Source organism: Trichosurus vulpecula, chromosome 6 (genome assembly GCF_011100635.1).
Source record: "Trichosurus vulpecula isolate mTriVul1 chromosome 6, mTriVul1.pri, whole genome shotgun sequence".
NCBI classification, from domain to species: Eukaryota; Metazoa; Chordata; class Mammalia; order Diprotodontia; family Phalangeridae; genus Trichosurus; species Trichosurus vulpecula.
Window position 1 is genome coordinate 109,084,195 of NC_050578.1, and position 26,184 is coordinate 109,110,378.

The 26,184-nt window shown below is 39.4% G+C and overlaps 1 protein-coding gene across 4 annotated transcripts in view; it reads right to left on the reverse strand.

Annotated features, from left to right (window-relative positions):
* MMAA (metabolism of cobalamin associated A) overlaps window positions 1-8,030 on the reverse strand; it is a 37,233-nt gene extending 29,203 nt beyond the window's left edge. For 2 of the 4 annotated variants that reach the window (XM_036762260.1, XM_036762257.1), the window contains exon 1: window positions 7,968-8,030. The gene's annotated coding sequence lies outside the window, so the exon portion shown is untranslated. The remainder of the gene's footprint in view (window positions 1-7,967) is intronic. The other 2 variants (XM_036762258.1, XM_036762262.1) reach the window with 2 other exon arrangements.
* Between the last annotated feature and the right edge of the window lie 18,154 nt (window positions 8,031-26,184).

Below are 26,184 nucleotides of genomic sequence, written 5' to 3' on the forward strand. Positions count from 1 at the left end.
ATGATGTCCCTGATATTTTTTTACACACTCTGGTCCTTTTGAATAAGTTACACCCACCCAGAGTCACATGCCAGTCTCAAGTTTAAATCTACTAAATTTTAATGACATTAAATTTGCCTCCTTGTGTTAATCTCTAGTTCACCCTACTTATTTCCAATACTTTGTGTGCATTTGTATAAAGACATGCCAAGTTCTCTTCTCAGATACTATCTCCTATTAGTCCTTGTACCTTTCTTCTTCCTTCTAACACTGGACCTGTTGTTCCTTGGTACCAAGCTTATCAGATCTATGTGAGTAGTTTTCTCCTTCCTGCTTCATTTTCACTTTAAAGACTTCTTAATTAGATTTTCAAGACTGGGTTAAATATATTTTACTGACATTTGTTAGGTATACATCATCCCTTGTCAACACCTAACCTTTCCAACAGTTTAAGCCATGGCTCAAAAATCCAAATCTAGTTCTCCACACCCTCTTCTTAGCCAGCTGTTCATTTCCCATATCTGCCTTTCTTTTCTGAATCCTCTACCATCAATCAGTAGTAGTGCTAAAAACACCATCTGTGCTCCAAGGGCTTTAGTTTTTGCCCAATTCTTTAAAATGCTAAGCTATATTTTTTAGGTGCCATTTGTTTCCCACATAAATCAGAAGAAGTAGGTAATGGTCATTAGGTTTGACAATTCTCAGAATGCTCTCCATTACAATCCAGATACACAACCTGGGACAACAGAAGATCTCTGTTGTTTCTATCTGGTCTACAAACAATTGCCTTGGTACTCTCCACAAGGAGTCAACACTCACCACTACTCTGCTTTTTCTCTGTTACTGAATGACCTCTTACTTGATGGACATCAACATTCCTTAGACCCCAACAAAGCTGCTTCCTCCAGAGATAGTCTAGTTCCCCCTTCTGCAAATACCATCTATATTATTATACTTATTATATCTCAAATGGTCCTTGTATCAAAAAGGCAAGATTCACACTATTGATGGTGACCATAAATATGCCTGTATAGTTCTGTATCGCAGAATATAAGAGACTCTCCATATAGAAGGCAAAAGTAGTAAAACATTTATTCAGACACCAGAGGATCAAATCCCAAAACCAGTAACTCTAATTCGACACAGCGGCAATGTATCCCAAAAAACAGTTAAGTCCACTTCACTGTAACAGCAATGAAACTAAAACACAATATCACAGCAGGGATCCAAGCCATCCTGTAACCTTCCCCTATGCTGGTGTCTTCCTGTAAACACTCACAAATCCTAGTAGTCTGCTTGCCTACATCCTCTCTTCCTGCAGTTCCAAGAGCTTGCAATTCTGAGAGCCCTTGTAGTTCTCTCTCTCTCTGCACTTAACGGCTACCCTCAGGGTATATATATATATATATATATACACCTTTTTTAGGGCTGGAGGGCTTCACATCCAGTTAGCAAAAGGGTGAGGGCCTTCCTAGAAACAAGCTTCCCTTAACTAGCTCCACCTGGGGCCTATTAAATGGGTGGGGAAGATCTTTAAACACATTAACATCACAGTCCTTCCCTTCCTTCTCTGCCAACTTCCAATCCCCAAATACTGATGAGAATTCCTTCCTGTCTCTTTACATCCTTGTTCTTGTTCTTGCCTTGAAGGAACACTTCAATTTCCACTGATAACCTAAAGAACAGAAATGTGCTCCTCCACTTTCTCTCTAGAATAGAAATGAAATTGAATTTTAGACACACATAGGTATTACATGGTGGAAACATAAGTATACCACATATCACAGAAAAATTCTCTTTGCTTTCCATACTTACTTGAAGAAAATTCCAGTCTTTTGTCTTTTTCAGTTTGATCCCACAGCTAATCCCCTATGATTAACTACAATGAAAAACTGCATAAATATATATATATATATATATATATATATATATATATATATGGAATAAGAATTGAGACACAAATATTTAAAAATTCCTTATTTTGGGACTTATCTCCAGGTTCTCCCTTTTACTTCCCTGGACACCAAGCATTCTGGCCCCATTTGAGACTCAACACTTAAATTTATTTAGTAGTCAGACAAAACCACAAGGAAAGTAGACACAACATAATGTCCATTTAGTCAATAAAAAGCTACATACTTTATTTCACCTCACTGGGGCTCTCTGTCCCTTTTGGGAATTATTCAGTCATTTCAGTCATTTTTGATTCTTCACCTCATTTGTGGTTTTCTTGGCACAGACAGTGGAATGGTTTGCCATGTCCTTCTCCAGCTCATTTTACAGATGAGGAACTTAGGTAAACAGGGTTAACTGACTTGGCCAGATTTGAAATTGGGAAAAGGAGTCTTCATGACTCCAGGCCTGGCACTCTAACCAGGTACCACCTTGCCGCCACCAAAGAGTTTTAGTAATATCAGAAAACAGAATAAAGGGCACAAGAGCAGAAGATACAACTAAGTATGTAATGAGTTCTACACACCTCATTTCACTCCATCTCTACTCTCCAGGATGTAGTTTCTCTATTCATAAGTGATACATACAATGCCAGGATGGAAACTACAATACTTCAATGGATCTGTGAGTTCACTGATGTAAGGGTTCTCCCTCAAATGGTGCAGATCACAACCATCCATGCCTTCTTATCATATGAACCTATTATCTGAATGAAGCTAAGAACGTTCCTCCAGATTTCTTGACATTATGCTGGTACCAATGACACACACAGATTGGCCATTTGTTATCCCTTGCTCTCACTATTTTGACCAGCTCACCTCTTCTTCTGGTCATTAATCTCTTTTATATCTTTTATATTGCTTTTGATGCACAATTTATCATTGCTAATATGTTGCGGCCTATTCACACCCACCATGCATCTCTCTCCAGTGGCCTTTGGGTAGGGACCCAGAATATTAATTCTTTGCAAACTGTGGTATTCTGACTTATAGCCATATAATATCACTACAGGAGTATTGGTTTTTAAAAGATGGGGTTTTGTTTCAGAATCTTTAGATGGTTAAAAGCACTGCCCAATATACTTTGTTCTTAATTTTGGACCCCACTTATCAACCATCTGTACTGAAAGTGCTGCAGTAGAAATAATGCCAAACGTTGAGCCAGAAGACCTGAGTTCAAATCCTAGCGATGTTATCCTATGGCCTTGGGTATATCACTTAATATTAGTCTCTAGTTCCCTCTTTGTATAAAATGAGGGTGTTGGATTAGATGACCTCTAAGGCCCCTTCAAAATCTAAACCTATGATGGACCAACTCTAAGGATTATCCCTCTAATTTCATTTCATGTTCTGAACAACAGACTTGTTTTCTTTTTTTCCTCTGGAGAGTAAGGCCAAACTTCCTTGAGTGATTATGGATCTCATCTAGAAAACCCTGCAGTGTTCTAGGGTTTGATGCCATACAATGCCATCTACAAACAGGAGAATATGGAGGCTCTCACAATCCATTACAAATCCTTCTTCTATTTGGTCTCTTCACTGAACCTTTTCCTTGACAAATATTTCTAGTGAGTCATGTCTCCCTGTTTTATACCTCATTTCATATTAATAATCAAAGAATCACTAAAGACAGTTCTGTTGTTGCATCTTTCAAGGAATCTTGTAGAATTTTAATAGGCAGACATCTTGTAGGAAAAAAGTCTTTAAGATGGCATTTTGCCCTACTAAACCAAATACTTTTTTACAATCAATAAACAATAAGCCCACTGGGATCTTGTATTCTCTATGCTTTTCAGACACTGTGTGATCAAGTACGGCATAGAGTGTTGGATACTTTGATACTTCAATGAATTAATTAATCAACCAAGAAGCATTTGGCAAAACACCTACTATGAGCTACACTGTGCTAGCCACTGGGGATGCAAATACAAAGAATGAGCCACTACCTATTTTCAAGGATCTTACATTCCAATGGGGAAGGTAAGAAGTACACACGTAAGTATATTTAAAAATATAAAGAAAATAAATGTGACACATAGGAGGTTTTCAGTGACAGAAACATTCATAGTTGAGTCTCTAGAATGGAGACGAGGAATTGCTAGAAGTTGGAGAGGTGAGGGGGAATCTGTGAGCTCATCAATTCGCATATTTCCTTCAATAATTAAGATTGCAACCCATCTGCATGACTCCTATTCATGTCCTCCTGTATACACTCCAAAAAGAAGCCTTCCTCTAGATCGCCTGGAGTTACATGGATACCAATGGAATAATGGGCTTTTCTTTAGTTATCCCTTGCTCTTGCCACATGACTAGTCCATCTCATCTTTCTTCCGAACATCATTTCATATTCATAAATGACTACTCATTTATATATAGTTTTAAGAGTTACTAAACACTAAAAGGGATCTTAGGATCAATGATTTAGAGCTGGGAGGTACCTTAACTATCATCTAGTCTCAATTTAGTCTCTATCCAATCTTGTCTCTATCTCCTTCAATTTTAAAAATAAAGAAAACTGAGGCCCAAAGAGAGCAGTAAGTAGCAGAACCAAGATATGAACTCAAGAGATATGGTTTCAAGTTCAAAACCCTTTCCACTGTTTAGATTTGAAATATATGGCATAAATTGGAGGAGGAAAAAATTATATTCTTAATTACGTTTTTGCTTAGACTAATATAAGGATTAATTTACATCTCATCACATCTTGGCAGCTGGTATTTTAAAAAAAAAGGTTGAATGACCTATTGATATTAACATTTTATTGTGTAATTCATAAATAATAGTTTATGCCCAAATATCCAAGAATTTGTAACATATTCAAAATCAACCTAAAAGCAGCCCATAAAAGAAAAAAAGACACAGTTTCAGTATTGCCTTCCCAAATTTTAGATCCTAACGTATGGGTTACAGGCAGGGCACAATTGGTGAGATCATCAGAGTTGCAGGAGAGGACTTCACAACTGTTACACAAATTAGCATCTTGCCTTTTTACGTAAAGACAGAAAACTCCACCATTTATAAAATCAAATCACATTTCAAGTTGTTTTCATATTCACTAAAGAGACTGGGATCATTTTACAAGTGGTACACTAAAGCTCTCTTAAATCCAAGTGAAATCAAGTATAAGTCAAGACAGAAGTTCCCCTTCATTTGTTTCATCTAGTAAATAGCACTCTTAAACAACAGTATTCTACTGGTTGGGAGAGTCTGTTTTTAAAGATTCATATCCTCAGCATGTGGGTTGGTGCCTTCATCATACAGAAATAAGCACAGAATTGATGTCTTTAAAGCTTAGATTTTTTTCTAGATTTTCTAGTAGAGGCATATTTTTAAACTTGTTAATTCCATGCCAATGTATGGATTTGTATTTCTCTCCTAAAAACTTGCTTGGCAACAGCTAGTGCCTTTCTGTAATATATGACTAAAATTGATCCACTCAAATTCTCAATTTCAATAACTACTAAAGCATGAAAATGTGTATGGAGTTTCCAAAATCAATACATTAGGTCAATGATTACCGAACTGCAGTATCCACAAAGGTAATATGATTTTATACCATGCGTCATCATTTAGGAATCCACTTGAGATTTGAAGATAACCTGCTTGATACCAAGAATCTACTATTTGCAGTATTCTTCTCCACTTTTAAGCTTTATTATTTATAGAATAATCATTCTACACTTAATACACTATACTTTCTACATTTAATATACTTCATTCTTAATAGAATAATCTCATGAAGTTTCTGTACAATTGTGTGAATTTTTTAAAATCCAATATAAGTTGGCTACATTTTAACCATGTCACAATATATAACAGTAATGATAGAAAATATATTGGTTTTAAATATATGTATGTAAACACACACATATGTATTCCTAAAGCACAGATCTGACCATGTCATTCCCTTACTCCATAATCTGCAATGGCTTTCTATTGCTAGTAGGATCAAATATAAACTCCTCTGCCGTTTAAATACCTACCCATCCAACCTTGTTAAACATTACTCTCCTTATACCACTCTATGATCCAGTCAAACTAGCTTTCTTGCTGTTCTTTACACAGCATATTTCACCTTCCATCTTTGTGGTTTAGCACTGTCGCCCAAGCCTGGGATGCAGTCTCTCCTCACCTCTACCTCTTCAGATGTCTTATCTCCAAAACTCAGCTTATGTATTTTACAAACTTAAAACAGTATTCTGAGAAGCGGTTTGGAAGTTTCATCATTATTGCCAAAAAGATCTATGACATAAAAAAAAAAATTAAGAATCTCAGTTCTACATGAAACCTTTCCTGATCCCTCCAGCAGCTTGATGCCTTCCCCTACCAAAAAAAAATTACCTTTTATTTTTTGTATAAATTTAGTATATATTTACCTATGTATCTCCCTCAACAGGGTGGGCTCCTCGGGAACATACAATTTTATTTTTGTCTTTGCCTAGTAGTGCTAAGATTCATATGAGGCTTTCCCTCCAATTGGAACCATTTTAATTTCTCCTTTTTTCACACTATACTACAGAATCTGACGTTTTCCAACAGTTGTCAGATTTCCTCAAAAATTTACTAGCTGTATGACCTGGGCAAGTCACTTAACCCTGTTTGTCTCAGTTCCCTCATCTGTAAAGTGAGCTGGAGAAAGAAAGGGCAAACCACTCCAGTATCTTTGTCAAGAAAACCCCAACAGAGGGTCAGACACAACTGTCTTAACACCTACTACTCTTAAAATTCATGCAGTCTCCTGTCCTGGCAGCCCAGAGCGTCCTTCCTCCTCACCTCTGCCTCTCATAATTCCTGGGTTCTTTCTGAGCACAGCAAACCTCCTACAGGAGGCCTTTTCTGATACCCCTGGCTGACTCCCCACCCCACCAAGTTCCCTGTATTTACTTTGTGTGTGTATTTTGTACCTACTTATAGGAGTATGTGAGTATGTGTTGTTCCCTCCTCCTCATGTAAAAAGTAAGCGCCTTTGAATGCCTGGACTGTGGTGTTTGTCTTTTAATGCCCAGAACCCAGGGGCAACAAGTGGAGATTGATGATGGATAGATGGATGTGGTTTAAATCCAGCCTCAGACACTCACTGTGTAAGCCCTAACTCCCTGCAAGTCCCTTAAATCTCTCTGAGCCAGCTTCCTCATCTCTAAGACAGGAATAATAATGATGGTGTTGGTGATGATGATAATTAATTGCTTGGAGGTAAAATGAGGATAACACTGACTTCACCAGGTTGAGGTTCAAATGAAATAATGAATAAAGCGCTTTGAAAACTTTAAAAGTGCCAAACGTGTAGACACAGCCATATGAAGACGAGAGGCAGAGGACAGAGGTCTAGCCTCGAAAAGCATTAAGGCTTGGGTTCAGGTCCTGCCTCTGACACATGGGGCCCGGTGCCTCGGAGCAAGTCCCAGAGGCAGATCGAAGGATCGCAGATCTATAGATATGTGTATACACATATGCCCAGTGCTCTAAGCCGCTCCGTAATGCGCAAAGACAGCTCCGGTGCCTAGGCCGGTAAAGGCCACCATGCCCATTCCCCCTAGCTCTTCCACGCCCACGCACTCGGCCAGGCACCTCCGGCGGCCAAGTCCAAGGGCACCGGGTTGCCCAAGGCTCCCGGGAGGGGAGGCTGGCCAACTTTTGATCCCGCAGATCCGAATCCGTCCGAGGGGATCTGAGCTTTGTAAATATTTGCTTTAAGACAAACGTCTCCTCTCTGCAAAGAAGACAGCAGCACGCAGAGACCGCACCACGAAACCCAGGCTCTGACCTGACCTTGGCCTGACTTCCTTTTCCCTTTTCCCCTTTTCCCGATCCCCTCCCCCTCCCCCTCCCCCTTCCTCTCCCCAGACTCTGGGAACGCGCACGCGCACCCCCCCCCCCCCGCCCCCAGTCCAGGTCGCAAGGAGGGCGCGGCCGAGAGGCCCTTTCCCTCCCCAGCCCGAGCCCATCCTCAGCCCACAGCCGCACCACCGCCACAGACGGGGAAAGGGCGGCCCCTGAGGCCAGAAGAGCCCTCGCACCGCCTGCCCCCTTACTCACACGGGACGGCTGTCATAGACGCCTAAGCCGCGCCTCTTCCGCCCCGCCCCTCCGCTCAGGTGCAGGCGCAGGCGCAGCCGCCACCTCCAACTGGAAGTTCCTTTCTGCCGGAGGGGGGGAAGGGGGAGGTAAAGGGGGCGGGACGGAGAATCGGCGCGCAGGCGGCGACTGAACCGCGCGAAAGGGTGGGAGGGTGAGGCGAAAGAGGCGTGGCCTCGGTCCCTGCGGACGTGGCTTGTGGGAAAAAAAAAAAGACGCTCATGCGCAGAAGCCGGTTCGCGCGACTGAAACTTTAGAAGGTTGGGGGCGGGGGCGGGGTGAGAGAAGTAGTTAGAGGGAGCCGGTTCCCCAGTGGGCGAGAGGGGAAGGAAGTCCGTGGAGGGGAGGGTCTGTGAGGCTGGGAGCGGTGGAGGAGATGGAGCGTGTTGCTCTATCCTTTGCTAAGAACTTACAGTACAGTAATTTTGGAAACAAAATCCACACGGGACCAGTAATTCATTTCCGGGCTCTTGAAAGTAACTAGATGCTCGGGTCGGAGTTAATCTTTCATTAACTTCTGCTCGAGTTCGCCTAGCCCCAAGTTCACACTGGAACTCGTTACAACCTTCCAAGAAAGCTGTTCATTTCCCCCAAGCTAGCGAGGCGGAAACGCATGCACTTTTATGCCCTTCTTGCAGATGAGCTGGCATAAAGTTCTTTCATGTCTGGGAATAGTAATAATAGGTTATAGTGTTACATATGTGTATGTGGATATAGATCTGCATCCATACATATGTACATTTATATATAACTTATATATACCTATATAATATACATTGTGTATACGTATATAATATACATTGTGTGTATCTATATAATATACATTGTGTGTATCTATATAATATACATTGTGTGTAGCTATATATACATTGTGTGTAGCTATATAATATACATTGTGTATACCTATATAATATACATTGCATATATTTATATAATATACATTGTATATATGTGTCTATATACATATATGTCACTATAAATTATCATTAGTCCCAGACATGAATGAAAACTTCTGCCAGCTCCTCTGAAAGATGGAGATTGAAATATATATATGCATCGACTCTATAAAACTAACTCACAAAAAGCCTGTGAAGTGGGTTCTGCGTGTATTATTATTGCTGTCTTATAAAAGAAGAAACTCAGGCTCAGGTGAAGTGATTTACTCCTGTCATACTTCAAATCAGAGCCAGGACTCAGACTAACGTCCAGTGCCCTTTCCAGTGTGTGATATTGCCAGACACCAAACAATACCAGTGAAGGTACAAAAGGATTTAGAAATTGAAAGGAGCTCTGAGGTCAGCTAGTTGAAACCCTTTATTTTATAGAGGAGGAAACTGAAGTCCAGAGGGGAAGTTATTTATCCAAGGTCACACATACAATAGTCAAGAATTGTGCCTTGGCATATGCAGATATTCTAGGTTCAAATTCTGTTGTAGTTACTAAACCTGTGTGACCTTGGGCCAAGCACTTTTCTCTGGACCTTTGTTTCCTCAGCTTTAAAATGAAGGATTCCAACTGGATGATAGCTAGGTTGTCTTCCATGTCTAAATCCTATTTTTCATGATGTCATGTGGAATTTTTGTTGTTCAGTCATTTCCAACTCTTTGTGACCCCATTTGGGGTTTTCTTGGCAGAGAGACTTAGAGTGGCTTGCTGTTTCCTTCTCCAGTTCATTTTAAGGATGAGGAAGCTGAGGCAAACATGGTTAAATGATTTGTCCAGGGTCACAAAGCTAGTAGGTGTCTTCCTGATTCCAGGCCCAGCACTCTATCCACTATGCCACTTAGCTGCCTCTGTCATGAATTATTAAATGCAAAAGTTAAGATAGGCAGGTCATCTCATGAAAAGGATGTAATGTCCAAAGAATTCCACATGCTCCACCCTCTGTTCCCCACTTCAATTCAAGAAGCATTTATTAAGCTCCTCTTAGGTGGCAGGTACTGTGCTAGGTACTGGATATACAAAAAGAACAAGCTTAATTGTGTCTGAGGAAACAAAGTATACTTAGAAAATTAAATGCATGGGAGCAGAGCCAAGATGGCAGAGAAAAGCTGGGAAATGGCCTGAGCTCTCCCCAGTTTTCCTCAGAAACAATATTCAATCAAGCCTCTAAATGGATACTGGAGCAACAGAGCCTACAAAAAAAAATGAAGTGAAACAATTTTTCAGCTTAAGATAACTTAGAAGAACTTCTCATTGGGGTAAAAAGGAAAGCTCAGCCCAGAACAATGTCTGGGCAAGACACCTGGAGGCTCTTAGCCACAGCATAGATCAGTAACTGAGGACCCGCAGTCCTGGTTCAACAGGCTAGTGGCACAGCAGATTACCTGTAAGACCTACAGCCCCAGTGCAGAGGCAAACTTCCAGCCCTGGAACCCTGGCACAACAGGCACAACTAGGCTGGGCCACCTCAGTGCAGTGGGCAAGCTGCCAGCATCTGAGGCCCCAGCACATAAAGCCAGGGACCAGGCCCTTGGCCTCCAGCACAAGAAGCTTGGGACAGTGCCCCCTGTGTCCCAGGAGCAGAGCTCACCTTTAAAAGTTATGAAATAGACTAAAAATGAGCAAAAAACAAGAAAAGAGCCCTGACCGTAGAAAGCTACTACGGTGACAGGAAAGATCAAAACACAAACTCAGAAGAGAACAACAATGTCAAAATGCCTACATGCAAAGCCTCAAAGGGGAATATGAATTGGTCTCAAGCCCAGAAAGCCTTGCTGGAAGAATTCAAGAAGGATTTTAAAAATCAAATAAGAGAGGAAGTAGAAAAATTGGGAAAAGAAATGAGAGTTATACAAGAGAGAGTGAACAGCTTAGAAAAGGAAGGACAAAAATTGACTGAAGAAAACAATTCCTTAAAAAATACAATTGGCCAAATGGCGGGGAGGGGAATCCACCAAAGAAAACAACTCCTTAAAAAGTAGAATTGGCTAAATGGAAAAGGGGGTACAAAAGCTAAGTGAAGAAAATAATACCCTAAAAGTTAGAATTGGGCAAATGGAAGCTAATGACTCTATGAGACATCAAGAATCAGTCAAACAAATCAAAAGAATGAAAAAAAATAGAAGAAAATGTAAAATATCTCATTGGAACAACAACTGACCTGGAAAATAGATCCAGGAGAGATAATTTAAGAATTATTGGACTCCCTGAAAGCCATGATCAAAAAGAAGAGCCTGGACATCTTTCAAAAAGTTATCAAGGAAAGCTGCCTTATATCCTAGAATCAGATTTTTAAAACTCTATTGAGAGTCACATTAGTGTATCATAATAAAAGGGTTAAGTAAGACCTCCCTCCAGTTTTCTTTTTTAAATTCACTCAAGAAATCCAGGATTTATTCCTAAAATTTGGACAGTTAAATTAAGTGGTAAACACTTAAAATTAAAGTGGATAACAGTTGTAGGTAGGAAGGATAATGTGAGATCTCCCTGTGATCTCTGTTTTTTATAGTATTGGCTTAAAGGGTCTAGGACTTATGCCTAAAACTTGGATAATCAAATTAAGAAGTGGTCATGTCAATTGTACTAGGAAGGGTGAAGTGAGGTCTCCCTCTGAGTTGTTTTTATGGTTCAAGGAGTCTTCAACTTGTTCCTAAAATTTGGACTATTAGAGAGACAAAACACTAGCTAGACAAAGGACTAAATTGGGGGATTGCCTCACCTCAAATCGTTGCAATTGCTGAAGAAATACAGAAAGGTAATTAAAAGGATACTGGTTTATACAATATGTAATCAACCTGTGGGACTTACCACTCCAGGATATTTAGAGAAAAGCCTAATTAATTCCCTACATGGATTAAATACTACAATATATGAATAAAGACCTGGGCCCTGAAGATAGGTAACATCAAGGATCAAATGAAAATGAACAGCAGTCTCCTTTCTCAACAAGCTTAGTCCAATTACCATCTGGGAGCAAGGAGACACATCCCTCTAGGACCATATTTGTAAGATTCAACTAGTTGTATAGAGAGCGTAGTCCTCTTCTGAATATTTGGCCTTGATTCTTGCCAAAAATAGAACAAGAACATAGAAGGTCTATTGATTCCTTTCTAACCAATATTGTTAGTATTACTTGGACTAGGATGATACCTTTATACCAAAGAACAGTTCCTAGGCTATTGCTAATCATTTAAATAAGCATTAACCCAAGTCAGGTGAAGGAGTTGGAAAGTCCCCAGAGACAGATTTCTTTTATTTGAAATTTGAATTTGGATTTGAAATTTCTGCCTACTATAAATTTTTTAAATTGATATCTTTTGTTTTTACCTCCCCTTTGTTTCCCAATATATCCCTTCTCCTTTCCCTTCCAGAGAACTATCCCTTATAGAAAAGATTTTTTTTTTTTAAAGGAGGAAGGGGGAAAACAACACTACAGCAAAGGGAACACATCACCTAAATCTGACATTATACGTACGGTTCTACCTTCATAGTCCCCTACCTTTACAAAGAAGGGAGGGAGGAAAGAAAGTTCTCCCTATTTTTAAAATTAGCTAGTAGATAGAGCGCTGGACCGGGAGTCGAGACAAACCTGAATCCAAATCCAGCCTCCAACACTTAGTAGCTGTGTGACCCTGGGCAAGTCACTTAACATTGTTTGCCTCAGTTTCCTCATCTGTAAAATAGAGATAATAATGGCACCCACCTCGTAGGATTGTTGTGAGGGTCAAATGGCATAATATTTGTAAAGCACTTCGTATAGCGCCTGGTGCTTATTATTGTTGCTGTTGTTCAGTCACTTCTGACTCTTTGTGATCCATTTGGGGTTTTCTTGGCAGAGATAATGGAGTAGTTTACCATTTCCTTTTCCAGCTCATTTTTCAGATGAGGAAACTGAGGCAAACAGGGTTAAGCGGCTTGCCCAGGGGCACACAACTACCAAGTATCTGAGGCTGGATTTGAACTCAGGTCTTCCTGACTTCGGGCCTGGAACTCTATCCACTGTGCCACCTAACTATCCTGCCTGGTATATAGTAGGCACTTAATAAATGCATATTCCTTTCCTCTTTTAAAAAATATTGTAAATTTTATTTTATTATGAAATGAAACAAACTATGGAGTCTGAATGCAAATCAAAGCATACTATTTTCACTTTTTTTTTGTTTTTTCTTTCTCATGGTTTTTCCCTTTTGTCCTGATTCTTCTTTCACAACATGACTAATGTAGAAATATATTTAATATGATTGTACATGTATAACCTACATCGGATTGCTTGCTTTCTTGAGGAAGGGAGAGAGGATGTGGGGAGAAAAAATTTGGAACTCAAAATCTTATAAAAGTGAATGCTGGTAACTATCTTTACATGTAATTAGAAAAACTAAAATAGTATTAAGTAGAAAAAAAGAAATTAAACATAAACATGTCCATATACAAAGAACAGAAAAACAGGACTGTGTTTTTTAAAATGAACTTTTATTAAGTATAGCTTGGGGTCTTTTTAAATATATACACATATACAGTCTCCCAGGGCAGTCCAAGGAACTACCCAGGCTCACATGGGCAGAGATATTATGTATTAAATTTATCACAATAGTTCCAATAGTTGCCTTTGTTTGCTTCTGAACTTTGTTCTGTTCTCTTCTGTGTATTTTTTTAATGTTTCGTTGACATGCTTTTCTTCTTTTTTTCATCATTATAACTTCCCCTCAAACTCTTCCTCTAGAAAATAAAAAGACCAGAAGTGAGCACTTGAAAGTCCTCGTCTGGAACTAGCACCTACTGTGATCCCCCTTCTTCCTCACCCCATCCAGACCACCCCTCCCAATTTTCCTGTCAATGTCCCCTTCCACTTTACTTTCCTGGCCTGAAACTGAACCCACATCATCACCCCTGCCAAAAATTCTGACCCGTAAACTCACACCCACAGTTCTAATGTTGAGCATATTCCCAATGGTCCTTCCCCCCATGCATCCTAACGACTCCTGGACTCAACCATCTGTGCCATAGCTGTACCCTTAGGGCTTTCAGGCCTTTAGATCCGTCTTGCAGCTCTACTCTCCTAAATGTATTGTTTTCTTCACCAATTAGAATGTGAGTGCCTTAAAATCAGAGTATCTCCTTTATCTCTTTGAATCTATAGTTTTGAACAGTGCTTAATAAATGCTTTTTCATTCATTCATATAGTTAAGCAAAACAAATTCATACTTTGCCTATGTCTGAAAATATGTCTCATTCTGCTCCTCTAGTGCAATGCCCCCTGCATTGATGATGACAATTTATCACCAGTTTTCTGGAGTTGTGATTGGTCACTGTTTTCCTTTATATTATTGTAGTCACTGTACACATTTTTCTCCTGGTTCTGCTCACTTCACTCTGTATCAATTCATATAAGTCTCCTCAGGTTTTGCCATTTCTTATGATGAAATAATATTCCATTACATTCACGTGCCATAATTTGTTCAGCCTTTCCATAACTGATGATCAACTCATTTAAATTCCAAAAGGCACTACTCTAAATGTTTTTGGCCATATGGGTCCTTTCCCCATGTTCTGTCTTTGACCTCTTTTGAGGCACCTGCCTATTAGTGGTATGACTAGGTCAAAAAGTCTGCCTACTTTTTAAATAGCTCTCCCACCTATCCCATTCTCTACAATTATAAAGCCACCATCCTAGTTCCAGCTCCCATCACTTCCTGTCTGGACTACTGATTTGGGCTCCCTGCTTCTAATCTCTTCCCTATCCCACCCATCCTACACCCAGCAGTCCAAGTAATCCTCCTAGAGCATCAGAGTGCTTTCTGCTCCTGCTTCTGCTCAGCATTCCTACTCAAATCTCAAAGATCTGCTTGGCATTTAAAGCCCTTCACAAACTGGCTGCAGTCTTCCTTTTATCACACTCTACTCCTGTCCATGTACTCACTATATTCCATCCAAACTGTTTTTCTCATACTTAACATCCTATCCCAGTGCTTTTCCATGTCTTCTATGCTTCAAATGCCCTCTCATTTGGCCTCTATTTCATATGATCCTTTGCTTGATGTTCAGTCATGACTGACTCTTTGTGACCCCATCTAGGGTTTTCTTGGCAAACGTGCTGAAACAGTTTGCCATTTCCTTCTCATTTTACAGATGAGGAAACTGAGGCAAACAGTCTTAAGTGACTTCTCCAAGGTCACACAGCTAGTAAGCGTCTGCAGCGAGGTTTGAACTCAGGAAGATGAGTCTTCTTGACTCCAGGCCCAGCGCTCTATTCACTGTGCCACCTAGTTCCCTTCAAAACTCAACTCAAGGTCCACATCCTATGTAAGGATCTTCAAGTTCTCCTCAGCCACATGTGGTCTCCCTCTCCAAATTTCTTTGCTTAACTTAACTTCATATTTATACCATGATGCATCACATGCTTTGTTTCCCATGATAGAATCTATAAGTTCCTTGAGAATAGAGACTGTTTAAAACTCTCCCCTCCCTGCCCCCTCCTCCACTTTATATCCTGAGTGCCTAGCAAGTAGCAGGAACTCCAATCCAATACAATCCAATGAGAGAATATTTGTAAAGCGCTTAGGACAGTGCCTAGAATAGCACATAGTAAGTGCTATATAAATGTTTCTTCCCTTCCTTTCCCCTCTCTTCCCAATTAATTAATGATGATTGATTTTTTCCAGAGTGGCAGAACCAAGATTCAAACCTAACCCTTTATTTCTATCTCTTCCACTCATTGATTTACATTATCATTTTGGAGAGCGAATTGACCTTCAATGACAAAGGTTCTTCAGCTTGAAAGTTTCCTTTTCCAGAGTTCTCTTAGGCTCAGGACCCCATAGCTAGAGTAAGAAGCTGAATCTGAGCCTAAGTTTTCTTCCCTCAGAACCAGGAACTCAAGCCATTCCCATTGGCTGACTCTAATGAAGTAGTTAATGGTCACTAAACAAACATCATAAGAGTATTTATATAGTTCCTAAGATTTTAAAGAATCCTGCTGCAAAACCTTTGATAAATGGAATAATCGACCCAATTTATATAGCTTATAAATGTCCATTTTCATATTCAGTATCCATTTTTATTTAAGCTTGGCACTCCCCTTCCCCCATTCTGATATTCCTAAGCACAAACGTGGTTGGGTTTTCTTTCCCGATTTTTTAAATTGATAAATTTCATTTTGACACAGCATACAAATTCACAACTGGAACAATCTCTTCCTCCCATGGTAACAAAATAGTACAAAAGAGTGACTAAAACTAATAACACATACAGCCTTACACTTTGGTAGTTTTACCACTGGTAAAAGAAAAGAAGTTGCCCCTACCCAAGCAAGAGAAAGGCTCAGAGCAGCATAGGAGCAGCCTGGGCTTGAACCACAGCAGAAGATACCACCAAACGATCTCACTCATGACCAGTCAAGGCCTGCTTATGCCATCCAGAAGTGCCAAAGTGGAGTTTGACCCAAGTGCAAGGCCCTAATCCGGATACTGAGACCGATGATATAAATAAACCTAAGCAAATGCCAAAAACAGTAAAGAAGTAAGCTGGGTCCTAATTAGTGCAAATGATGACTCCCATGAAATTGTTACATGTATTCCAATTCATACTGAGCAAAGTAATTATGTCAGCTATGGTAATTGGGTCCAGACCAATGGAATTATGCAGTGTGAATTCAAATAATGCAACCACTTCACTGTATAGCCAGACCTAGCTGTACCTTGGATTGTGAGATGCCCAGGGAGTAAACCCAGAGCAAAAGAGTAACTCTACAAGTCCAAATATAGCCTGGGGGAAATGTCCCGGCCATGGAGATTTAATGAATGAAACAAGAGATTAAAAAAATGGAATAGTTGGGGCAAAGAATGACAGAGAATTGATACCCTCCAACAGACAGTGGGAGACCTTCCCCCAAAACTGGAAACTAAGGTGATGGAGAAATTGCAGCATATGCACGCAATGGAATATTATTGTACTATAATAAATGACAAAATAGAACGTTGTCAAAGAAAACTAGGAGGACCAATGTAAACTGACTCAGAGTAAAGTGAAAATAACTTCGAAAGACTTTAGGCCTCTGAGCCACAAGTCCAAAGGACTAAAGATCAAGCTTATTACTTACTTCCTACCAGAAGGGTTATGGATTCAAAATGCAGAATGAGGCATTCATTTTGGGACAGGACAAATAAGGGAATTTGCTTTACTTGATTGTGCATGTTTATTAAAAGGGGTTTCTTTATCTTTCTTTTGTTCAATGGGGAAGGAAGAGAGGGGAAGGAAGAATAAATGAATGAATAAAGGAAAGTAAAGGAAGACTCTGTGCTTTAATTTTAATAAGTTAGTAGTAACTTTTTTCACTGTCTTTGACCCAGAGTTATGTTGTTGGTTAATGTCTTCATTTATGTAGTTATGGTCATTGTGTATACTGTTCTTTTGATTCTGCTTTCTTCGCTAGGCATCACTTCCGACAAGTCTTCACATATTTTTTTTTTAAATCTTCTATCCTATTACATTCACATGCCTCAACCTGGGCAAACATTTATTCCCCAATCTCTGACCACCCAGTTGTCACTTTTCCCAACTCTTTGCTAGTGCTGCTCTATCTGTTTTTGTACAGAGATGCCTTTTCTCACTATCGATGACCTCCTTGGAGGCACAGACCCAGTGGTTAGATCTTTGGGTCAAAGGCTAAGAACAATTTTGAAAGTTTTCTTGCATAATTCCAAATCGTTGCATAAAAGAGTTAGGCTGTTTCACAGCTCCACTAGCAATGAACTACTGCCCAGGTTGGAGGTTTTTCAAAATCACGATGACTTGTTTTATGGGGAAAGCAAAGTTTTGCAGTCACCTACACTAAGACACTGGAAACCCACTCCTACTTCCCAGCAGGTGGCAGCAAATCAATACTAGATAGGTAAAACAATTTAAACTTGCTAAGTGTTTGGGAAATTAAAAGGAGACCTGTAGCCTCTCCTAATTAGAAGAGCAAGAAGGCTGATTGTCTAGATGGGGGGGGGGCGGGGAATCTTGTCTGCCTTTTAAAAATTAATTCAGTGGCCATATTTCACTTCCAGGACTGTGAATTTTGCTCTTACTTGCTAATTTTTCTGGCCGAGTTCCCAAGCAGAGCTCCATGACTCTTATCTGCCTATGCAGTCCTTCAAAAGATCTGTGATTTATTTCATCATGGTGGGTTTTCTACCATTGCTGCACATATGCAAACCCTCTACACCTTGTAAAGTAGTTGTTGTAGCCAATAATAATGTTGATGATATTAATAACAATAATAATAAAAACTGGTGTGCTACCCCCTGATAATGAGGTATATTTATGCCTGTTTATCTGTCATTCATTATTTGTAACTAACTAGACTGAGCCACAATTAACCAACCAATTTGCTTACTTGCTGCCTTCCCCATTTCAAAATTATTTCTATTGGGGCTTGCAATCATGAATTGTGATTGTCTTTGACCTTTTGTTTTCAAGGCTAAATTTTATCTTCTTGTAGAAAATGCATTATATCATGTTGGTTAGTTTTGCTGAATTGCTTTTTTCCCCTTCTTTCCTATCTTTTGTTACAAGGGATGGCTCAATACGTAGGGAAAGGAGCTGAGATATTTTCGGAAACAAAGGCAATGTCAAAACAAAAGATTTTAATAAAAATTTTTAAAGAAAAAAATTATATACCTTATTAACCATTAACAGAAGCATTTCAATGAATAAAATTTTAAAGGATGAGCATAAATCACTGAAAGTCTTATATCTACAGGGTTTTAAAAATGTAGATATTAATAGTAAATGAGATAGTAACAAAAAGCATCCTATTGATTTCCATGTCACTTCCTAATTCTTTCCTTCTGCGCATTTCCCTCAACTTTGTTGATGTTACTATTGGAACTTATATATTTGTAGCTGTGTACATATGATTATTTTGGTTTTTCCCTCTTTGTTCTGCAGCACTTCATATATCTTCCAGTATTTTATTGTATTCTTCCTATTTGTCATTTTTATGCATGCAATAAAATTCCATTACATTCATAAACCATAATTTGTTCAGCCATTCCCCAGACATGAGTTGTTTATTTTTGGTTGCTATTATAAATAATGCTACTAGGAATATTTTTGTACACATATTTTAGGGCAACATCCTAGCAGGATCACTGATTCAACAGGTGTGAATAATTTAGTAGTTCTTATCATATAATTACATATTCCTTTTTCAAAAGATTATGTAACTACAACTCCATCAACAGCATATTATGTGTCTGTTTCTCTTACAACCTTTCTGCTATTAAACATTATCATTTTTAATTATCCTTGCCAATCGATAGGGGGTATATTAGAGTTTTAATTTGCATTATTAATGTGAAGTTTTTTCAGGTGCTGTAACTTTGTTTTTTCTTATAAGAAATTATTCCTTTTTTTGACCAATTCTCTGTTAAGGAGTATATCATATTCTTATTACCTGGCACACAGTAGGTGATTAATAAATATTTTTCATTGATTATTAATTCCTCATAGATTTAGAATATCAGTTTTTGTGAAGAATGTTTTAAGCAAAGGTTTCCTCCAATTCCATTTCTTTCTTTCTTATTCTGTCATTAGAATGCTTTTAGCTATATGAAAACTTATTGTATATAATCAAATAAGTTTATTTTGTTTCCTATAATTTCTTCTGTTTGCTTAATAACTAAGCAAGTGGTCAAATCCACTTCACAACTTTGACAGATATAACATTGAATTATATTTTACTGCTTTATTATTTTAAAAAGTTAAATAATTGACCCATTTGGAATATGTTGTACATGGTATAGCTATAAATCCAATCCCATTTTCCTCAAAATCCAGTTCTCACTATAGTTTTATTGACCAATAAATTATTTCCCCAGTATTTTATGATCTTGAGTTTTTAAAACTTTAGCTTCTTGACTGTCTTTGGTTCAAATTTGGGAATAGCAAATCTTTCCACTGGTCTACTTTTCCATTTTCAAATCATGTATTTGTGTGTTTATGTGTACATAAATACATACTGTATAGATATGTAAATATATACATATTAACATATATTATATAGATATTGCTTTACAGTATAATTTGAGATCTGGAAACTTAAATCCCTATTTTTCCTCTCCTTCCCTCCATAATTCCCCTTGAAATTCATGTCTATTTCTTTCTCCACATACATTTTGTTGACTGGCAATGTTGGTAAAGGACTGGTATGCTTTGGAGTCAAGTCTATCTCCAGCATTGTACCTCTCTAATCAGGAGCAAGACATTTGACCACTCAGTAGCCCAGGCACCTCCCTAAGACTATGTGACCTGCTATGGTAAAAGGAGCTCCTATAGATGAAAACACAAGTCTGTATCCAAAATCATTTTTAGCTAATTCTATGCAGTAGTACATTGATATTTTAATTGGTATTGCATTAAATCTAAAAATTAATTGGGCCATTATTATCTATACTATATTGGCTAGTGCTAGGCACTGGGAATCTTTCCAATTATTACATTTTTCCTTTATTTCTATTTAAGTTGTTTGGATTTTTGTGTGCTAATGCTCAAATATTGGATACATTGTTGTTATTGTAAATTCTATTTCATTCCACCAATTTCTTCTGATTTTTTTGTTAGCGATAGATAGGGATATATTGGGATTATTGTGGACTTACCTTCTACCCTACTGCAGCTAGGTGATTCAGTAGATAGAGTACCAAGCCTAGAATCAGGAAGAATCATCTTCCTGAGTTCTAATTTGACTTTAGACACTTCCTAGCTGTGCAACCCTGGGCAAGTCACTTAACCCTGTTTGCTCCAGTTTCCTCATCTGTAAAATGAGCTAGAGAAGGAAATGGCAAACCACTCTACTATCTTTGCCAAGAAAACCGCAAATAGGGTCACAAAGAGTTGCACATGACTGAAAATGACTGAACAACAAGTACAGTATTGTACAGTTACTTTGGTTCAGTGTCCTGTTGTGATTGAAAACCCCTATGCAAAAAGAACTTAGGGTTACTAAAGAGTCAGGCTATCCATCCCTATGGTGAGCCCCACCTTCCCCAGCTTCCTATATAGTTACTCTAGACTTACAGCGTTACCCTAGGACTGACCTGCCACCGCCATTCAAATGGAGAAAGAATCTAGAATTGGTAGAGAATCAATTCCCTTCTCCAAAACTTATACAATCCACATGATTCACAGTACCAGTTAAATACAAAGCCTGTGTTTGTTAAGGACATCAGCAAATATATTGCACTGTATCGGCTTCCCTGCCTCTGTGTTGTCCATGCTAGCATTGACATCAACCCTCAATGAGAGTAAAGGAGCCTTCTCACGGGCTGGCTTTTGTACTTAACCTACCAGGAAGCTAAATGAACAATCCAAGCCTGTGTCCTCCCAAATCAATTAGGTGTAGAGGTTGGTTTCAAAACTTTCATAGTGCTCAAACCAAACTATATCTCCCTCTCAGGGTTCTCAGGCACCCTGAGGGGTTTGTGGGTATCATTGTTCTCTGCTATTGGCTCCAACCCACACTGGCCATAATACTTCCATTTGTTAGGGTCCACTGACTAGAACACCCAGTTCCATTTAACATTGGATTAGCTTTTACAAAGAGACATTTACTTCAAACACATCACAAGAACAAACACGCAAACACTTCCTTCAATACCTGAGGACTCCACCTCAGTCTCTTGAAGGGGATTAGGCTCAAAATTTAGCTTAGTTCCTATATATGACATTGGTCCTACCAAGTTCATCTCCAGTAGTCTGCTGGTTGAACCTGCATCTCAGCTACCATTAAACTGGGTTCCTAAAGATCACTCCCTAAAGTCATTTTTGCTCATCAGGGCATCCATGCTCCATTGGCTGTGAAACCTCAGACTGTATGCCAAGGAATCCCCTAGACCTTTCAAACTCACAAGGTTATAGGCTCCATTCCCTTCCCCTGTTGCTAAGCACCTGCAAGAACACTGAGGTGCAGAGGGGACACTGAACTTGATAGGCATTTTTAATGGCTTTGCGATCAACCAAAAAGCTTTTTTATCATTTTGTGGTTTGCTGACCAGAACCAGTTACAATCTCTTGAAGTCATTTCCCTTACACGTTATCACCATTCCCCTGCAAACATCATCCTCCATGTGGATAAATGCTGTTGTCTCACCGTTAGCCTCCACATGGAGATGCCATCTGAGGCACTCTGAGCATGCACCAGACCTCCATTACAATACTACATATTAGCCTGCCCTACTTAGCAAATATTGTTCTAACAAACCTCTCCCCCTAGTGCCTTTGTGCCTCATTGTTCTTAAGTTCCAGCCCTTGCCTTAGTCCTTGGGTTCAGAATTCCTTTCCTCCATTCTGATTTCTCTTCCTCCTTTAGGACTCTGTTGCTCCATTACTTCAACCACTAAGTCCAGCATTTCTCTTTAGTCCTTCAGCTTTGTGTTACCCATGCTCTGGTTCCCATCTAGGTTTAAAGTCTTTTCACTCCTTAAAGCAGCCTTCATTGACTCTGTAGCTAACACTAATCCACTCTTATTCTAGCTGCTTCCATAGCAAAATGTAAAAAATAGGACCACCAAACCCAATCAACTAATGTACAGCTCTCTTGTTAGTCAGAACTACTGTCCCACTTAGCACATAAATGGACCACTTAGGCAGTTGTGAAGACCTCCTGATGGCTTCTCAGAAGAACCCCAGCCTTCAATTATATCTGAGTTAGCATGACTAAATTCCATTCACATCTTGCTCTCTCAGTTTTTTTTTTCAGATCAAAGCATACTATTTTCACTTTATTTTTGGGGGGTTTTTTCCCCCTGTTCCATTTCTTCTTTCACAACATGACTTATATGGAAATGTTTTATATGATTGAATATATATACATTATATATGCATGTATATGTATGTGTATATATTCACACACACACAAAACCTATATCAAATTATTTACCATCTTAGAGAGACGGGAGAAGAAGGAGAAAGGGAGAAAATTTGGAACTTAAAACATTATTAAATGAAAGTTAAAAATTATCTTTACATGCAACTGGAAAAAATGAAATATTATTTAAGAGAAAGGAAAAAATCCTAAGCTCCTTGAAGATTCAGCTTAAATATTAACTTTTGAAGGAGCCCTTTCTTCGTTCTTCCAGCTTCTGGTGCCTTCATCACAAAGCTTACCTTGTAACTGTTTAAGTTATTTCTATGTATGTACATGTTGTATACCCCCATTAAAATATAACTTTCTTGAAGTCATGGACTATTTTAACTTCTCTTTTTTTTAGATTTTTTAAAATGAACTCCATATTTTATTATTTAATATCTTTTTGTTTTCAGCATTGATTTCCACAAGATTTTAAGTTACAAATTTTCTTCCCATTTCTACCCTCCCCCCCACTTCGAGATGGCATAAATTCTGATTGCCCCATTCCCCAGTTAGCCCTCCCTTCTGTTACCCCACTCCCTCCACATCCCCTCTCCCCTTACTTTCTTGTAGGGCAAGATAGATTTCTATGCCCTATTGCCTGTATATCTTATTTCCCAGTTGCATGCAAAAACAACCTTTTTTTGAGCATCTGCCTTTAAAACTTTGAGTTCCAAATTCTCTCCCCTCCTCCCTCCCCACCCGCCCTCCCCAAGAAGGCAAGCAATTCAACATAGGCCACACATGTATCATTATGCAAAACACTTCCACAATAATCACATTGTGAAAGACTAACTATCCTGTCTGTCTTTATTCAGTTTTCTCCCTTGACCCTGTCCCTTTTCAAAAGTGTTTGCTTTTGATTACCTCCTCCCCCTATCTGCCCTCCATTCTATCATCTCCCCCTTTTTATTCCCTTACCCCAATTAACCCCTACTTTCCTGTGGGGTAAGATGCCTAATTGAGTGTGTATGTTATTCCCTCCTTAAGTCAAACACAATGAGAACAAGATTCATTTATTCCCCCTCATCTGCCCCCTTTTCCCTTCTAACAGAACTGCTTTTTCTTGCCACTTTTGTGTGAGATAATTTACCCCATTCTATCTCTCCCTTTCTCCCTCTCTCAATATATTCCTCTCTCACCCCTTAATTTTATTTTATTTTTTAGATATCATCCCTTCTTTTTCAACTCACCCTGTGCCCTCTGTCTATGTATATGTATATTCCCTTCAACTACCCTAGTGCTGAGAAGGGTCTCATGAATTACACACCTCATCTTTCCATGTAGGAATGCAAACAAAACAGTTCCACTTTAGTAAGTCCCTTATGATTTCTCTTTCTTGTTTACCTTTTCATGCTTCTCTTGATCCTTGTATTTGAAAGCTCTGGTCTTTTCACTGAGAAAGCTTGAAAGTCTTCTATTTTATTGAAAATCCATATTTTGACTTGGAGCATGATATTCAGTTTTTCTGGGTAGGTGATTCTTGGTTTTAATCCTAGCTCTTTTGACTTCTGGAATATCATATTCCAAGCCCTTTGATCCCTTAATGTAGAAGCTGCTAGATCTTGTGTTATCCTGATTGTGTTTCCACAATACTCAAATTGTTTCTTTCTAGCTGCTTGCGGTATTTTCTCCTTGAGCTGGGAACTCTGGAATTTGGCAACAATATTCCTAGGAGTTTTCTTTTTGGGTATTTTTCAAGAGGCAATTGGGAGATTCTTTCAATTTCTATTTTACCCTCTGGCTCTAGAATATCAGGGCAATTTTCTTTGATAATTTCTTGAAAAATGATGTCTAAGCTCTTTTTTTGATCATGGCTTTCAGGTAGTTCAGTAATTTTAAAATTATCTCTCCTGGATCTATTCTCCAGGTCAGTGGTTTTTCCAATGAGATATGTCACATTGGCTTCCATTTTTTCATTCCTTTGGTCCTGTTTTATAATTTCTTCATTTCTCATAAAGTCACTAGCTTCCACTCGCTCCAATCTAATTTTTAAGGTGGTATTTTCTTCAGGTCTTTTGGACCTCCTTTTCCATTTGGCTAATTCTGCTTTTCAAGGCATTCTTCTCTTCATTGGCTTTTTGGAGTTCTTTTGCCATCTGGGTTAGTCTATTTTTTAAGGTGTTATTTTCTTCAGTATTTTGGGGGGTCTCCTTTAGCAAGTCATTGACTTGTTTTTCATGGTTTCCTTGCATCATTCTCATTTCTCTTCCCAATTTTTCCTCTACTTCTCTTCCTTGCTTTTCCAAATCCCTTTTGAGCTCTTCCATGGCCTGAGACCAATTCATATTTTTCTTGGAGGCTTTTGATGTAGGCTCTTTGACTTTGTTGACTTCTTATGTCTGTATGTTTTGATCTTCTTTGTCACCAAAAAGATTCTAGAGTCTGAGTCTGTGACCTTTTTCACTGCCTGTTCATGTTACCAGCCAACTACTTGACCCTTGAGCTTTTCATCAGGGTATCATTGCTTGTAGAGTAGAGAGTGCTTTATCTCAAGCTTTCGTGGCTGCACTGCTGTTTTCAGAGCTACTTCTACTCCACCATCGCCACAAGCTCTGCCACAGCAGCACTTCTCCTCCCCCAAGAACTGCCAACTAGGACTGTGATCCAGATCCAAGCAGGGCAAAGCAAGCTCTGCATTCCCATTCTGATCCACCACTTAACTCCTCTCACCGGGTAGGTCTGGGGCCAGAAGCAACTGCAGCAGGAGCTCTGGAAGCAACCACAGGAGCTTCCTGCTGCTGCCTCCCACAGCTCCGCACCACCTCTGCCACCCCCAGGGCTGGGTCCAACTGCTCTCACTCTGATCCAGCAGTTTTTCCACTAACCCGCTCTGTTGTCTTTGGCATTTGTGGGTTGAGAAGTGTGGTAACTGCCACAGCAATATGGCTCAGGGCCCTATGGCCTGCTCCACCTGACCCCCAGTCTGGTTGGTCCTGGCACAGCCCACACTGGGCTATGCTCCGCTCCCAGCACCATGCGATAGACCCTTCCCAGTGACTATCCAGGCTGTCCTGGGCTGAAGCCCTGCTTCCCTCTGCTATTTCGTGGGTTCTGCAGCTCTAGAATTTGTTCAGAGCCTTTTTTTTATACAGGTGTTTGGAGGGACCTGGGGGAGAGCTTAAGCGAGTTCCTGCTTTCCAGCTGCCATCTTGGCTCCACCCCTTCTCTCAGTTTTCAGACAGCATGATCCACACACGCACAAAGTTGTTCTCAATGAGGCTTTTTAAGCCTGAAAGGGAAACAATCTTACTCCCTTTCATTCACCCTTTCCAAATTTTGACTATCATCATCTCCATATACCCAGCCCCACCCACTTACTAAGATCATGAGGATACAGATTGT